Source organism: Pteropus vampyrus, unplaced genomic scaffold (assembly GCF_000151845.1).
Source record: "Pteropus vampyrus isolate Shadow unplaced genomic scaffold, Pvam_2.0 Scaffold260, whole genome shotgun sequence".
Classification (NCBI taxonomy): domain Eukaryota; kingdom Metazoa; phylum Chordata; class Mammalia; order Chiroptera; family Pteropodidae; genus Pteropus; species Pteropus vampyrus.
This window is the reverse complement of record NW_011889041.1, coordinates 404583-409542: the sequence shown is the minus strand read 5'-3', so window position 1 is coordinate 409542 and position 4960 is coordinate 404583. Positions and strand designations below refer to the sequence as shown.

The window sequence follows — 4960 nt, the reverse complement described above, 5'->3', positions numbered from 1 at the left end:
ACACTATAACTTTCATCAGATTCTCAAAATGCCCCCCAAAAGTTAAGATCTTGCAAAAAGACTTCAGAATAGTAAAAATTAGTCCTCATTATTATCTGATTTTTAAGATATTAAGTTTCTATTTGTACTGAAAATTTCTATTACACTGCATCACTTTTAAAAAGCTTGACAATTTCACCAAATCTTCCCAAATATATTTGCAATTCCTTTAGGATGCCCTACAGTGCCTTCAAAACAAGAGGCAGTTTCCTCCTAGATCTGTCTAAAATATTTGAAAATGCCTGCTGCCTCCTTCATGCAACTCACTGCAGAGTGTAGTGGCAGGAATTTACTTATTTTATATTTGTTAATGATTATTCAGAGTTGGTCAGTTATTTAAAACTTAATGGCCTACTTCTTAATGTGAGAGTTCTACCCTCTGTAAATAACATCAGTAAATATGATTAAATGTATATTGTTTTCTGTAAAACCCACAGGTAGTTCTGTAATCAATCTATATGGTTTTCAGAAATTGGAGGGAAATCCAGCAAATCTGAAGAATAATGAGATTGGAGAAAAAAAAGAAAAAAGTTTTCAAATGAAAATGTATTGAGGTTAGATTTCTAAAAATTCTGTATAATAATGAAATAACCTGAATATTCAGTATTGCATGAGTTATGTGTAGCAATACTCACATATACCAACAACACACATGTATGTCAGCATAGACTGCAAAATGCTACAAGATTTTCTGAAAAGTAAATAAGTAAAAAGAAAAAAGCAATGAGCTTAAGGTGGAGGGGGGATAGACTAATTAAAAACAGATCATGGTTCTAGTTACAATAAAGTTACAATTAAGTAAAATGTCTCCCAATGAACACGACTATACAAGGAACAGAATGAAGATTAGAAGATTCTGAAAAGTAAATAGTAGCAATAGACTTGAAGTTTTTTTAAAGGCCAGAATATGAAGTTCTACCAAACAAGTAGTGAGTTTGTCATTTTTACCTCCAGTATACCCCAGACTGAATGTAACATGGCAGCACAGCCTGAAACCTAGAGCTCGGTACTAAGGCTCAGACAGAGAAAACTCCAGGAGAAGCCCCTTATTCTGTCTTGAGGAGAGAGAAAAAGGAATTCTTAAAGATGCAGAGTACAGAAATTCCCCATTTTTCTCTTCTCTGAGTTCTCTTAAGTTCTAGCCTTCAAGCAATCACACAGGCAATGACATTAGAATTCCCAACAGAAGGGGAACCAAAGTTCTTAGGAAGGAAACCGTCCTCTCTGATCCCAAGAGAGTGGGGCAAATTCCCATCACTCTACCTTCTCTCTCTTCCTACCACTTGGCCCTGGATGCAAGTATAGTCAGAGAAGCGTGTGGCAGAACAGGATAACAAAGCCCCCAACTTTCTAGCTAGTCAAACAAAAAGGAATCAAGTACGAACAACCATACAGAAATTAAAAGGAGTAAATGGGAATACTATTAAACCAACAAATCAAACAATTTAGATGAAATGAACAAATTCCTAGAAAGACACTAATTACCAAATTGACTCAAGAAGAAATAGAAAATCTGAATAGGCATATAAAAAGTAAAGAAACTGAATACTTAAACTTTAAATTGGTAACTTAAAATATTCCTATAAAGAAAGCACAAGCCTCAAATAACTTCACTGATGAACTCAATTAAATATTTAATAGAATACCAATAATTCACAAACCCAGAGAACAGAAAAACTCAAAATGGGTCATAGACTAAATATAAGAACTAGAACTGTAAAATTTCTAGAAAAACATAGCAGAAAATTTTCATAACCTTGAGTGAGGCAATGGTTTCTTAGATATGACACGAAAAAACACAATCCATAAAGGAAAATAATTGATAAACTGGACTTAATAAAAATTTAAAACTTTTGCAGCTACAAAATACCGTTAAGTAAATGAAAAGACAAACCATAGATTATAAGAAAACCTTTGTAAATCATGTGTCTGTTAAAGGACTGTATCTAGAATATATAAAAGAAACTTGCAACTCAATAAGAAGACAGAGCACCCAATTTACAAATGGGCAAAGATTAGTCCTGGTATGATTCTGCTGTGCAACTGTTCTCTAGAACAGTATTTGTTTATCTCCGTCCACCTTCTCCCCCACTTCAGTGTGTGCCACCATCCATGAAAGAGTCAATGGACATGGACATGAGCTCCCTAAAACTCCAGAACAATCTTGTCGGTTACGAACTAAAGTCTGACAAAAATGATCACTTTGAGGTGGGTAAAGATGAAAATGAGCATCAGTTATCTTTAAGAATGGTCAGTTTAGGGGTTGGTGCAAAGGATAGATTGCACATTGTTGAAGCAGAGGCACTGAATTATGAAGGCAGCCCAATTAAAGTAACGCTGGCAATTCTGAAAATGTCTGTAAAGCCAACAGTTTGTTTTCCCTTGCAGGCTTTGAAATAACATCTATGATCTTATGGTTGTGTGTGGTTCAGGGCCTGTGCATATTAATGGACAGCACTTAGCAGCTGTGGAAAAAGATGCACAGTCAGAAGATAAAGAGGAGGAGGATGTGAAACTCCTAAGTATATTTGGAAAGTGATCTCCTCCCAGAAATGATAGCAAGTTTCCAAAGGAAAAAGTGAAACTCGCTGCTAGTAAAGATGATGATGACGGAGATGAAGAAAATGACTCTGATGATGAGAAAACTAAAGAGAAAGGACCAATAAAGAAATCTATATGAGACACTGCAGACAAAAATGCACCCAAAAAAATCAAACTAGAATAATAATAATAAAGAAAACCCTCAAACCATCAACACCAAGATCAATAGATTAAGAATCTTTCAAAAACAGAAAAACACAGCATCATCAGAAACAGGGCAGAAAAACACAGAAAGGACCTAGTTCAGTAAAAGACATTAAAGCAAAAATGCAAACAAGTATAGAAAAAGTGACTTCCCCAAAGTGGAAGCTAAGGTCATCAATTATGTGAAAAATAGCTCCAGGTAACTGAACAGGAGGCTACTCAAGATTTCCAGCAGTAAAGGAAGTCTCTTCAAGAAAATAATTTAACTTAAATTTTTCTATCTTATTTCATTTCTGTAACAGTTGATATCTGGCTGTCCTTTTCATAATGCAGAGAACTTTTCTTACTGCATCTGATCAATGTTATTTAGGTTCCATTGCTGTTGTCCAAAATGTTTGTTGAGCTTTTAAAGATGGGACTCCATCCTTTGCTTGGTTTTAAATATGTAAGGAATGTTATAATAGGACATACTAGCAATGGTGGTATGAAAATGCTGGGGAGACAAAAACATACATGTAAAATGAACTCAATATTTTAATAAAGTAAAAATATAAAATTAAGTTAAAGTAAAAATGGGCAAAGATTTGAACATTTCACCAAACAAGATCTATGAACTGCTAATAAGCACATGAAAAATGCTCAAAATCATTAGTCATAAGGGAGATGCAACTTAAAACTACAGAAATACCACTTCAAACTATAGCTATTATAGAATAGCTATAATAAAAAAGACAGAAGATAACAAGTATTTCTAAGGATAAGGAAAAACTGGAACTTCATACATTGCTGGTGAGAATGCTGTAATTGTACGGTCACTTTGGAAAACAATTTGACAATTTCTTTAAAAATTAAACATAAACTTACAATACAAGCTAGAAATTCTACTCTGGATATCTGCGCAAGATAAATGAAAACATATATCCACATAAAGATTTTAAGCAGATATCATAGCAGCATTATTTATAATAGCTAAATATTGTGGAGGAAATCCAAAGTCCATCAATGAATAGATAAACAAAGTGGTATACTCATAGGATGGAACACTATTCAGCAATAAAAATGAACAAAATACTGATATGTGCTACAACATGATACATGTTACACCATGAATGAACTTCAAAACTTAACCTACATGACAGAAGCCACATGCAAAAGACAACACATTATATGATTCCACTTACATGCAATGTCCAGAAATGGCAAATCTATAGATACTAAAAGTAGATCAGTGGTTTTGTGGGGCAAGGGGTGAGAACAGGATTGACTGCAAACAGGCATGAGAAATCTGTCTGGGGTAATGGAAAATATTCTAAAACTGGAAATTACATCTCGAAAAAATGTTGAAAAATTAAATTAGACCTCAAAATTTCAGGTGGAAGTAATGTCCATGTACATGAAAACCAAGATATTGGCAAAGATCGTCCAGGGAAAACAGTAGAAAAAAGCTTAAAATGAGTTCTTTGAGGACAGTAGACAGCAACAAACAAGAGACAAAAATTATCTATAATAGATTGCAAAAATGGCCACAATACTATGCAACTCCTCCCATCATGAATCTATTTCCCTCACTCTCCGAGACTTGCTTTGGCCAAAACAATGTATGAGCAGAGGTACTCTAAGAGTTCAGAGCCTAAACCTCCAGAGGCATCATCCCCCTCCACTCTTGCTGCTTTTGGAATATGAATCTAACCACATATGAACCAACCAGGGTTGCCTTACTGGAAGAGGAGAGTCCAAGTAGAGGAAAACGATGAGTCAGTCAGAGGCTGACTAAAGACACTTGAGGCAGTTCCAGCTGTGATGAGCCAAGCCTGGCTCAGATCAGAACAACCCTCATCTGGGTACAGCTCAAACTGCCAATCTCCAGAATTGTGAGCTAATTAGTTAAGTGGTTTGTTACAAAGCTTCAGCTAATTGATACACTAAAAAGACAGAAATATGACTGTTGTATAACACAACATACTAAAAATCTGGGTTTTAAGAATAAGCTTCCTAGGCATAAGAATGGAAAAGCAGTCAATGAGTTTGACTCAGGTCTGGGAACTGTCAAAGTCATTGTGCAGAGGAACTAACTGCAGAGTGAGAATTACAGTGAAAATTTCTCTGTTTAGTTGTTTAGGGTCCATACTGAACAGAAAGGCAAGTGAAGTGAAGTTAAAGTGTCGACAAGCTGAAA

General features: G+C 35.0%; 1 protein-coding gene and 1 pseudogene across 1 annotated transcript in view; one reads left to right on the top strand and one right to left on the bottom strand.

Moving 5' to 3' along the window:
• The window catches only part of DST (dystonin), a 417658-nt gene that overhangs the window by 397176 nt on the left and 15522 nt on the right, over positions 1–4960 (bottom strand). The gene's annotated exons all lie outside the window — the stretch shown is intronic.
• LOC105302072 lies at positions 2152–3083 on the top strand (annotated as a pseudogene).